This window comes from Myiozetetes cayanensis, unplaced genomic scaffold (genome assembly GCF_022539395.1).
Source record: "Myiozetetes cayanensis isolate MyiCay16 unplaced genomic scaffold, myiCay2020 scf2-11, whole genome shotgun sequence".
Classification (NCBI taxonomy): Eukaryota; Metazoa; Chordata; class Aves; order Passeriformes; family Tyrannidae; genus Myiozetetes; species Myiozetetes cayanensis.
The window spans coordinates 68,278,742-68,291,182 of NW_026087411.1; the positions used below are offsets into that span (position 1 = coordinate 68,278,742).

The window sequence follows — 12,441 nt, forward strand, 5'->3', positions numbered from 1 at the left end:
ATGCTTACAGCGTCCTTCAGGAGAGGTGCTGGAGGAAAGATTTGCTGTTTCTACAGCTGAGACAGGTTTTCACAATCAGTAATGCCAGGCTCCAAGTCACCTGTGTATAATTGTAAAGTTACTCATCCAGCAGTAATTTCACAGATCCCTCCCTTGCGGAAAGTTCGGCCACGTATCTGGGGGAGAATGGGACTTTAAAGCAGTTCAAATTCAGTTTGGCTTCACAGGTGTGAACACCTGGGCACTGAAAAGTGTGTCCTCTTTTTGTTACACAGTTACCACTCCCAAATACGGACACCAGCAAAATCCTTGCTCCTCCATCTTCTAGGAGTTTACAAACTAAACGTTTTAACATCATTGTTAGTCTGTGCTTCACGAGTTGTTCTTTCAAAGATTTTGCCTCAAGGAAAAATAAGGCATAGCTGTCGTTTGAAATTTACTCAGGGTTGGCGAAATGATGGCATTTGTCACTTTTGCTTTCTATCTTCTTCAGACAGGCCCTAGTGTGTGTCAAACTGGATATTGTGCGGACTTCCTTCTTCTCCCTCTTTGTTCTTCTAGAGAATGCGGAGTGATTAATATAGTCTAAAAATTTAGTGTGGCACAGCCCCTTTTTTTTCTTTGTGTAGTTTTCAAACAAGAAGGCTGCCAAGAACCGACGTTAATCAAATTTCAAAACCAGTTTGTTAAAATCACTAAGAGATACAGGGTTGACCATTTTTTTTAGGGTTGCATCTAAAATAATTGGCACACTTGCCGTGTGCTGTTTCGCATTTCATGTCATTGACCTTGTCTCCCTGAAGTCTGAATAGCCATCATGTCAGTGACAGTGATGTGTCTGAGCAGTCTGAGGGAGTCCTGCAATTATTTTAATATTTTGCATAATACTGGTAGAATTCAATAATTAGTTGTGAAGGTTCAAATCCAATTACACCCTTCCCTAAAACAGGAAAAATAGTGGAAGATGGTGATAGATGTTAGCAAAGTGAGAAAAAAACTTAACACAATTTGTGGTGTTCCAGTCACTAATTATGTCTTTTCCTTTCTCTCTTATTTTACAGGGTATGTTTCCGAGCCAGTTTTGAGGAAATGTGGTGAATGTAAACTTACTCTCTTTGGGGGGGAAATTTTGGTAAGTGGTGCTGTCTTGATCAATTTTGGTTTTCAATGAGAACTTCAGAGAGTTTTATGTTTTAGCTTTTTTCAGTTTTATTTCTTTTTTTAGCTGACTGGAAATACAGAGATATACTTGATTTTATAGTTGATACGTGTTTTTCTTCCTCTGCTGTGGAGACTCGCAGTATGAGAAGCATTGACAGAGAACAGCATGCTGGGCCTCAGGGCGAAGAATGTGTTTTCATTTGCTCCAGTGGCATCTGCTTTTGTGTTTGTAGCTGTTCCATTCTGTTGAAGAGTGGTTGAGCTAAAACCTAGAGTAGAAAGAATAAAAAAGTCTAATTTAAAAACACAGGGTACAAAAAAAAGCATGTTAGTTGTATAGAAGATCAAGAGCAAAAGTAATGCAGAGGGAGTACATACTTCCCAAAGTGGTCGGGGTGTCCAATCACTCTAAAATCTTTCCATCCGTTCCCAGGATGTCTGACTGGCACATTTGCCGTATGGAACTAGGATGTTTTGCTTATGTCTAAAAGATAGTTAATGCTCCTGTATACTATATCAGTTTTCTATTCCTCCTTTACATACCACGTGACAAGCTTTGCTGCTTGTCTGGCTCTATTGTATGCAACACTTCCAGAGGCATCAGCTTCCTACACACTTCCAGCCTTACCTTGCTATGGGAATATGGCACATCATGGATGATGTGTCTGTGCTGTTGAGCTGCACTGCTCTTGCAGAAGGAGACAGAGAAGAACAGGAGGTAATTAGTGACATGCCCCAACTAGAGGGAAGTAATTCAGAGAAAAAGCTTTCAACCTGCAAAAAAGGGCAGCAGATCTTGGGCAGTTGTAGGCTCATCTTGTTTTTCCCTTTAGGAAACCATCAATATATACAGTTCTGGCTAGTACCAATCAATCGCCATTACCCTTGGGAAAAAAAATATGCTAGCAGAAAACTGTGTCCCTCTTTTCCCTTGACCAAGCAGGGTATTGGACTGGTGTCTTTTCTTCAGGCAGAATGTGCAGATTGCAGATGAAAACTGGCTTATTCTCCACTGGCAGAAGAGTTCAGAATCGGATAGCCTGCAGGGTAGAAAACTAAAAGTGAAAGACTGGCTCTGTGAGAACACTTGTTCTTTTCTGCCATTTAAAAAAAAAACAGAGGTTGTTACATCATAGAAAGATCTGGATTAGCTAGCAGATGTTTAAGTGTCCTTGTGCAAAATATATACTCTTAGAGATAAGGTAAGAAAAGATAAGACAGTCAAGATCAGAATTTTACAAAGAAGCTGGCCAAATAGATGAAAAGTCCTGTACAACTGTACCTGGCTAAACCCTACTGCAGCTCATTCTTTTAAACAATTTTCTCTCTTTGGGTCATATTTTCTGACAATTTTTCATGTTGTAAGTTTGCACCTATATCCATATACTGAAAAGTACAAGGAACAATTATTTAACTAGAATTTAGTTGTAGGGCCAAAGATGAGCCCTACGCCAGAGCATGAGTTCATTAGTCCATGAGATTTTGTGGTGACTTTGATTACTATGAAAGAAGATAGAATCTATATCTAGTATTCTTTTTGGTGGTAGTAATGATAGTTTCATCCTGAAAGTTGTCCAGTGTCCTTACAGATCAGCTGATCTTTGTGTGGGGTGTGACAAACCTGTGGTGCTCAGAGATGAAGGAGAGCCATAATTCAGAAATAGCGATGCCACGTAACACCAAGCAAAAAGGTTTATCAGCAGACTTGGTAGTCAGATGATTGTGTTCTAATTTCCCTTCAAAGATGAATCAGCTAAGACCAGCCTAGTCTCCATGGCTGACCTTAATGAAAGAGCATAGCTAAGAACAGCAAGAGGAAAGAGACAGAAGAAGCATGTTTCTTAGAATCATAGAACAATTCTGGTTGGAACAAGCTGCCAAGAAATGGGAACAAACTGTCATCGTGTCCAAACCACCACTTGAAACAGGTCCTATTATGTCAGGTTGCTCAGGGCCTTGATTTTCAAAATTCAGCTGGCTGGAAAATTGACAGTCCCCCTGGGCATCTGTTCTGTCTGACCATCTTCAGAGTGAAAAAAGTGCTTCCTTGTTGCTGTTTGTTGTTGTTCACTGTTGATCAGTGCAAACTTTGGGTCTTCTCTGCCTCTGAGAGAGAAGTCTTGAAATGTGGTGCCACGCAGATGCAGTAAACTGCTAGTGGGAAAAAACTCCACAATCTGGTTCACAGAGGTTTCTCAACCTATAGTTGAAGTTCAGACTTGAAGAGCATGGCTGCTGGACTTGGTTGAATCTTGAAACTTGGAAGGTTATCTGACAAACTGATGAAATCAATGAAAAGAGGTACTTCTCACTGCTGGATTGTAAACATCCTGGAATTTCTTCAAACCAGTCTGGAGCTGGGTTTGTACCACTCCATACTCCAGGATTTTGCTCTAGAATTTGTTTTCCTGCAGCCATTATAGTACATAAACAGACTCTGCAAATTTTTTTCGTTTTCACAGATGTTCTTTTCACTCTTCCCACTTCAAACTGCGATCTTTTATTTTGAGGTAGAATAATCATAAGACCTTGACTTTCTCATCTGTAAGGATCTCTGATGCCAATGTATGGTTGCATTCCAAATTCCCAGGGAGTTTAAAAATAATTGCAAAAAATGTGAAACAAGGAAACAGTTTTACCCAGTCTCTGTCCCTAACCCACTGAATCTAGGAAGTACTGGACATCAAGAAAACATTTTGTATTTATCTTGACATAGCAGCTGAGCTCAGAGGCTCAGCAGTTATTTATTCATCTTGTATCAAAGTCCTAGAAAAAGGTCATGCAGCCTCTACATCAAAAATTCATAATGCATTTAGGAGCTGATTGGAGAAGTATACTTGAATGCTGGGAGGGCAATCTTGGCTGAATTTAAGACTCCCTCACTAAGCTGATGGCAGTGTGAGAAGACCCCTCATTTGATGAGATTTCTGTAAAGCACCCTTGTAGATTTCAGAGCAGATATTCACGTGGCACTGTAAGTGTTGCATTGACCATAGCACACAGCAGGCAGTCACAGAATGGCCACCTCTCCACGTCAATGGGTACACAACTGCAAGGAGTAACAAGAAGCATGACTGAGTTAGGACAGATAACCTTGGGGTGATCCGTGTTTTATATTTTCTCCCTGGTCAGACTGCTCTTTGCCAGTCTTCACTCCCCTTGAAACTCTTGCCTTTTGTAACAGCTTTTTATATTTCTAAGCCTGACTTATGCTGTACGATTTGGAGTTCTGTCCCTGTCTATCTAGACCCTGTAGCTGGTTACAGCCATCAAGATCAGAGGAGGATAAAGTGAACTGAATAGAAGGACTGCTGTACAGAAAACCTGACCATCTTTCCGTGCCAGGTGTGCCACTGTGCACTCAGCCATTTCCTATAGATTTCTTCTTCCTGGGAGAGGCTGTGAATGTTTCAAACACAGGCCTTGAAGTTGAGTGTATATATCGGGGCCTGGAAATGCATGGCTCTTTGCCCTCTGAATTTAGGCAGGGATACCTCCCCACAAGCTCAGGGCTTTTTGATGTTTCAATCTGAAATCTGAGACACTATGCTTCTATTTGCACACTTCTCTGTAGATTAGAAGCAACTGCACATATTAATCAATGCTTCAGCTATTTCTAGTTGCTCAGATATATAATGGAAAATTTGGATTTCAACTGCTGACACGCATCTGCTATTTTTTTGTGTGTTTTTTCCCATTAAGAACAGTAAGGTTTATCTTCTCTGTTTTAAACAACAACAAAAAATAGCAGGTAATGACTGCTTTGATTTTAAGAAACCATATAAAAACAGATTTTAAGCATTTTTATGTATCTTTAAATTTGTTTGCCTTCAGAAATATTGTGATGCCTTGTGCATTCCTGGGTGTTTGACTTGTATGGTACAATTATTTATATCTCTGATACCTACCAAAAATGCTATTGAATTTCTCTTGGTAATTCTTCACACATGTCAGGTTTCTGATAAAAAGTATTATAGAGCAACTGTGTAGTATCTGAAAAGAGCTTGGAATATGTACTCTCACTGCAAAAATAACGAACTGTAACTTTTGCTTTGTTACCTGTGCTCTCCCATGCACACAAGAGACCTTGCCAGAATCATTAGCCGTTCTCTGTAATTAGGGCTGACCTGGTGCATTTTGGTCCTATTTCTAGTAGCTTTTAGTTTTCCAGAATCATTAACTTGGGCACTGATGTGCCTCATAGTGTGTTTCTGTTGCCTACCATCATTATTTGTTCCTATAGGCTGAAGATTGTCTTCCTCCTTAGGAAGGAAAGTGTGAGGAACACTTGAACATTTTAATATATTTGTGGCTTACCATGATTTTCTATGCAATGCTTGTAATTCCTTCCATTTAAGTCTATTTCTTTCCTTCCAGTCTAGTCTGTGCAGAAGATGTGCATTTTGGTGCTGCTGAGTGTATCTGGTCCATAACATTTCTAAGAAATGCAGTTTGTCCCCTGCCCAGAACTGCATGTGTCCAGTGCCAACCTGACTGGATTTAGTCTGCTCTCTGTGAAGCATTGTTATACTTGTATTCAGTTTATTAAATCAGATAACCCTACACAGAGAGATTATGTTCCAGCCTCCTGGAGAAAAGATCTTTGTGTCTCTCTCTGTAATTTTCCCAAGTCTTTTCCTACATTTCACTGGTAATTCATTTATTAGAGTGGTTTTTTTTCTTTTTTCCCCCTGAGGTTGAGGTGATTCAATTGTTGGAATTGCTCAGCAAAAGAGAGTTAGTCTGTAGGCCATCTCTGTGGATATTTCTTTTGTTTTAGCCACTGGAGAAGAAATAGGGAAGAACAATTAAGACAGCAGGTGGAGCAGAGCACTACACGCAGCTGTACCTCACCTTTTTTAGTTGCCTCAATTAGCAGAGATGTTTGCAGTGGATCATGTTACAGCAGCTTGAATATCCATGATAGGATTTAGCAAGTGGTAAATTGTTCGTGTTGTTTTAAATCAAGATAATAAGCCCTCCAAACACTCTGTTGAAAGAAAAACATTAAGTTTGAAAATTCAGGTGTTGCTTTACGGAGTGTTACATCAACGTTGCTCTTTTCTATATATGCATTGGTGCAGTTGGTACAAGAACTCCTGTTCCATCACACTGGTGTGTTCTCATACTGCATGTTCCCCTCCCTTCCATCTAGAGAACTGAATACAAACATGTATGTCCAACCCTTTGGAAGTACAGAATTAGACGTGGAACAGCGTTGCACTTGGTTTCGTGTCCAGCTCTGATCATTTAATGTTAAAGTATAAGTGCAACTTGGAGCAGGCAGGTCCCACCCAACTGGTAGTGCGATCTTGGGGTGTTGTAGGTGGGAATTTAGTTGCTGGGAAGCATCACTTCCTTAGTGAGCTCATGCAAATTGAGGTGGGTTTTTTTTCAGAGGTTAGTAATTTATCCTTGTTTGGCAATTTTCTGCAAAGATCAAAACACAAGGATTTGCTTTGACACCTTGCAAGTTTATGGTCCAAATCACAAAACCTTTTGAGCTGTTCAAGGAGCGGCCAGAAGCTTTTCATGTGAACAATCGCTCCACTTTCCCATGCTTTGCTTCAGAATTAGCTTGAAAAATTTTGGCTGACGTCATGCCAAAAATCCAAAACAGCAACAAAGTAAGGGGAAAAAACCCTCCCAGCAGACATCCAGAATGGAGTATATTGCCAAACTTGGGTTTGTTTGTGCCAAGTTTATAATCAGGCAGCAACAGGGTCTTAATAGGTAATTCACTCAAGCCACAGCTAATGAGCCCTGCAGCGTAGGGAGTGAGGAGCACTGCACAGAGAGCTTGGTCTGCTGTGTGTAAGACACAGATCATACCTATCTGGGATTAAAAAGAAAGCACAGCATGATTTCTGGGCATCAGATAAGGCCATTTCTGTGGATACTGGTCTTACTGAAGGAATAGTTGTTGTAGTGACAAATAGATCTATAGGTAGGGTTTAAGGCATGAGTATGGATATAGATTTTCCTGAGCCGAGTGTGCTGTACTTTGTAGTACAGTCACAGTGCTGCTTTACTTCTAGAGTTTCTTTTATGAAATACAGGGGGAGGTAGATGTTCAAGTAATTCTCTCAACATTAATTCTACCTCATCAATACTTTATGGATTTAATATATTTTAGAGTTACAGTCATTTGGGAGACTATTTTATCAGCCAAGTTCGATGGAGGTTGCTGAAACTAAGAGGACAATACATGTGTGTATGATACAGGATGCTGTGGAATCAGGATTTAATTATTATGGGATTTGTTTGGGAGATTTCTCTGTGCTGTTTGTGGAGCTTTATGTTGAGCACTAAATACTTTGCATATAGGCAAGTGAGCTCTTCAACAAGAGTTTGGTATGGATCTCTAGATGTAAGTGGCTGTTTCCACCTCACAGCAGAAGCACACTGCTCTAGTTCTTTATCTGTCATTACGTCTCCCTCTCGCTTAAATGCTCATCTGGCACGAACATAGTGAAACTGCATATAAAGGATCACGAAGAGGAGGAGAGATCTCATTGGAGATTACCAAAGCTGAATATTTTTGGACATCGAGTTATTTATATTATCACTTTGCTAAGCTCAAAGATAAAAGAAAGCCTTGGATGCAATCCAGAAAAATCAAGAACAGAAACTAGTGTGAAGATCATGCATTAGTGTGTGTCTTGAGAATGCCTGCAGTGCTATATCACAATACCCTTTCCGAAATAAAAATAAAGATGGGCGGATCCCAAAGGCCAGTGCTCAGTGATGGGGAAGATTACTGCTTGATATTACACTCCATTAGTTGAGGTGGAAAGCTGTCAGGGAGCTCTCTACATTGTTCTGCAGTTGCCCTGCTAGCAATGGTAAACAACATTTGTGGGCTCCAAGGGGTCCCATACAGCCTCCACTGGTCTGCAAGAGTCAGCTTTTCCCAAGACATGTTATCAGGGAAATTGCTGGTGGTGATTTTTAGAAAATGACCAGTGAGCTTAAATTCATGACAAGTTTGTGTTCATGTTAGCTCTGAAAACCTCAGAGCTAACAGAGATTTATATAGCCTTCTCATAAATAGTGTTTTGTCCTCGTGACCTTTATACTCGTTCCCTGCCCACCTATAGGAATATAACATAGCAAGTCATATTGCTCCTATAGTTTCTAAGGAAGAGAAAATAATAAAAGATTCGACTGTGTAAATGTCATTCCTGCCCAGCCCATTTAGTGTTATGAGACAGGGAGAAGTCTGCTTTGAAATTTTCCCTCTGGCAGCAGCTTGAAAAACCTTGAATATTGTGTGCATCCTCGATCATGTCATGCAACAGTAGTAGTGAGAAACATAAAATCTACTATCTCATTCTGCTAGGGTTTTGAATGCTGTGCTGAGTGCTGAGAATCCTGCCTTTCTAGTCATACAAGATGGTATCGAATCAACAATGACCTTTCAGGATAGCTATGATGTAGTCGCTATCGTGGAAATGTGGTGGAGTGGCTTGCGTGACTGGAGTGCCGAAATGGATGGCTACAAGCTCTTCCAAAGGGACAGGCAAGGAAGGAGGTGTGGTGGTCTGGCTCTGTATGTTAGGGAGTCTTTAGACTGTATAGAGCTTGATTATAGTGATGATAAGGTCTGGAGCACATGTAATATGAGGAGCAGCTGAAGGAGCTGGGGTTGTTTAGCCTGAAGAAAAGGAGGCTCAGGGATGACCTTACCACTCTCTACAACTACCTGAAAGGAGGGTGTAGCCAGGTGGGGGTCGGCCTCTTCTCCCAGACAACTAGTGACAGGATGAGAGGACATAGCCTTAAGCTGCATCAGGGGAAATTTAGGTTGAACATTAGGAGGAAATTCTTCACAGAAAAGGTGATTAGATATTGGAATGAGCTGCCCAGGGAGGTGGTAGAGTTACCACCCCTCGGGTGTTTAAGGAAAGACTGGACATGGCACTTAGTGCTGTGGTCTAATTGACATGGTGGTGTTCAGTCATAGATTGACTTGATGATCTCAGAGGTCTTTTACAATCTAATTGATTCTGTGTGATTCTGCAGTTCTGTGATTTCAGATAGCATTGATTTACTGACATAAGTTTTGTGCTTTTATTTAATCAGATTGCATTTCTTACCATGTATTTTATTTTGTGTGAAATCGTGATAACTAAAGCAAGTGACTTTACAGGCAGAAGGATAAAATAAAAATAGCATTAAAGGTTTTAGATTCTGTGTAAAATTATCAGTTAAAAATAGGCATGGATCTTAAATGGGATCTAAAATGTTAACTACATTGATCCTTTAGGTTAACAAACCTTCCTATTCATGCAGTGAAGATGCTAGATAGCAAAAAGATTCTGTGTGAATGAAACTTCAGCTGTACACTGTGGAAACAGATTTTAGGTCATTTTCTTGTCCTGTTTTGCTGCTTATCAAAAGTTAGAGGCTTGTCTTTTTTTTCAGTGGGAACCTACACCAAATTATAGTACAGTATGCTTAAAGCTAGTGGTTACATCAGTGCACCAGCATCTGTTGCTGTGATGGGTGCTGACTCTGGTTAGCTGTAATTGGATTGAATCATCAGTCTAGGAAAGTCCTCATTTTGCTATGATATTTGTTGCTTGTGCGTGACACTTAAGAGTCTATATTTTCCCCCTCTGCTAATTCCTCAATATAAGGGCATTAGTCTCTCTCTGCATGCCATTTACTAACAAACATAATCTCCTTTTCCCCATATTTCTTTCTGTTTACATCCTTTGATGAGAAATATTTAGGCCACTACATGTCTTTATTCTTGTCAGACAGAGCTGAAGAAAGATCCATTACATGAAATTCTACTCTATCTATAGAGCAGGATATCTCAAAATACATGCGTAAACATATAGAAAGCATAGAGACTGACAGCTGAGAGATGCTGTAGACTTTTCATTGTTTTCTACCGTGGTGATTATGCCAAATATGTCAAAACACAGGAAAATAAATTTGTATATCAGTGAAGCGGCACATTTTTTGGCCGGGAAGGCAATGCAATATCCACAGTCCTATTTTTAAGATATACTTTATGACCATTTTGGTATCTGCTAAATGTCTTTGCAGGAGCCCAAGATCATTCCATTTGCCTTTTTAAATATCTTTTCTCTTGAGTTTTGCCCTCTAACTGACTGCAATTACACAGGGAGTCTTAGTTTGAGTCTAACCACCAGCTTTCCTCTGTGTCATTAGATGATGTTGGAGGATTAGCATGCACAGTTGCAAATTACAGTATATGTCTTCATTTTCTTTTTTGGATTAGACAGTTTATAAACCAAGTGTTTCAGATGACAGAGAGAGACAGAGCATCCATCAAAGCTGACAAAGCAGAAGGAAAGCTTGTGTTGAATTACGGCGCTGTTAGCAGCAGCCTTTTGCTCATCCCAAGAGAGTAAGAACATGCTGAACACATAAGCTGCAATGCTAGTTTAAAACAGAATTCTTACATGTTGATACTAAAATATTCATAATTTCTGAGTTAGTGCAACATGTGCCTTCCATATGTGTGTCATTCCTCTAATGTGGTGTAGGTGTTATCCAGAAACAGTTACTTGGAGAAACTTGTCTGGTCATGCACATGGAATATGCCATTGGCTGCTGTCAGCAGTAGTGAATCTTGCATGTAACTGTGGTCCTGTCTTGCTCTGAGCACTTTCATGTGGCTTATGCTCAGCAAAAGATGCAACATCCTTCATCTAATATCTCTTGCAACAGTGTGCAAAGGGTCTACATATTGCATAGTAGACAGAAAGCAGTCCAGCTTGAAAACATTTCAGAAGGTGGATGGATATTGGGCAGCACTCTGAGGAAGGAGCTCTGTTTCCAGACAGGGAGACCAAAGCGCTAGAACTGCTTGCTGTGCCCAGCCAGCGGTCTTTGCGAAGACCTCACGCTCACATCGGTTTTGGTACTTTGCTTTTCCCGTCCATCTTAGATCTCTTAACTTTTATCTGCTTTTATTCATGCTTTTCTGCATCTGTGATTTGGGTGAATGTATGTGAGATCTGAATTTTAAATTCTGTGGGAAACACATACTCTGGTGTTGCAAGACCCCTTTTATAGCACCAGTAATTTCCCAAAAATCAAAAGAAAACTGTTTTTATTTTGAGGAATATATTTGAGACATCATTGAATACCTCATTGAAAGCCTGCACATGTATTGTGCAGGACTTTTAATTGCTGTATGAAATATTTCTGTTATTTAATATGAAAAGTTTCATTCACTGTATTAAATATTTCCCTAGTTGTGCTTCTGATTAAAGAAATAAAAAATTCCTAAGCTACCACTTTTAACCACCCGCTCTTCTCTAAGAAAACTCATCCTCAATACTATGAGAGACCAGTACCACTTCAGGCCAGTACCATTCCAGGCCACCATCCTGCTTCAGCAGGAGCTATAAGAGTGCTGCTGTCAAGCTATTGAGAGTGCTTTGCTTCCACTGTAACCAGCAATTCTTGTGGTATTTTTTTCCCGGAATATTTCTCCTATTTTTGAAGCTACCCATGAATATAGTCAGTGTCTTCCTAGGTTCTTTTTTTTTTGGATCTCCTATATCTGGGATAAGTTCCAGGAGCTTTATGGTGTAGCTTTAGGCTCCTCTGGCTTGGAGATGCTTCTACTTGTCATCCAGACAAGAGCTTTCCTTAATTATTTAAGACCAGAAAAAACAAAAAAAAGAAAAAGGTAAAAGCACAACAAAAATATAAAACCTTTTTCCAATTCCACAGTGGAGGAAGAAAACACTCTAGGCACAACTGGCAAATAGTTGTATATTTTCTTCAGGTTTAAAACCAGCTCTGATAGAAATATGTTCTTTGATGGACAGTTCTCTAATGATAGTGGACAGCGAGAGCAGCAAATTTAATATGCTCTGCAAGTCAAGGTTGGTTGAAGCACCAGAAAACTGTGAAAGTCGGAGAGAAATCCCCTTGGAGCTTGCTTTGTCTGCTCTCAACTTGCCCTTTCTTGTGTTTAACCAGTTTGAGTCCAGGTCATCTGCCCTAGGCTCATTTGTGTCAGTGGAGTGGGGGAGTGTGAAGGGAGCTGCTTTGTTTTGTTTTGTTTTGTTTTTCTTTAAACCCAGAACACATGAGTAAAACAATAGGCCAGTTGAAATCATGGTGGTTCATGCAAAGTGTAAGAGTAACTGTTGGTGATATCAGAAATCTCTTCTTGGTCAGTTTGGCAAGACATAAACTAGCAAGTGACTCTCCAAAGGTACTTCTGTGTTTATTCAGCAGGTAATGGCATATTTACTGTGCTAACAAATTTGACAGCAGTTTTAA

The 12,441-nt window shown here is 40.0% G+C and overlaps 1 protein-coding gene across 4 annotated transcripts in view; it reads left to right on the forward strand.

Annotated features, from left to right (window-relative positions):
• The window catches only part of FYN (FYN proto-oncogene, Src family tyrosine kinase), a 142,899-nt gene that overhangs the window by 59,672 nt on the left and 70,786 nt on the right, over window positions 1–12,441 (forward strand). For all 4 annotated transcript variants that reach the window (XM_050315874.1, XM_050315871.1, XM_050315873.1 and 1 more), the window contains exon 2: window positions 1,062–1,132. The gene's annotated coding sequence lies outside the window, so the exon portion shown is untranslated. The remainder of the gene's footprint in view (window positions 1–1,061; window positions 1,133–12,441) is intronic.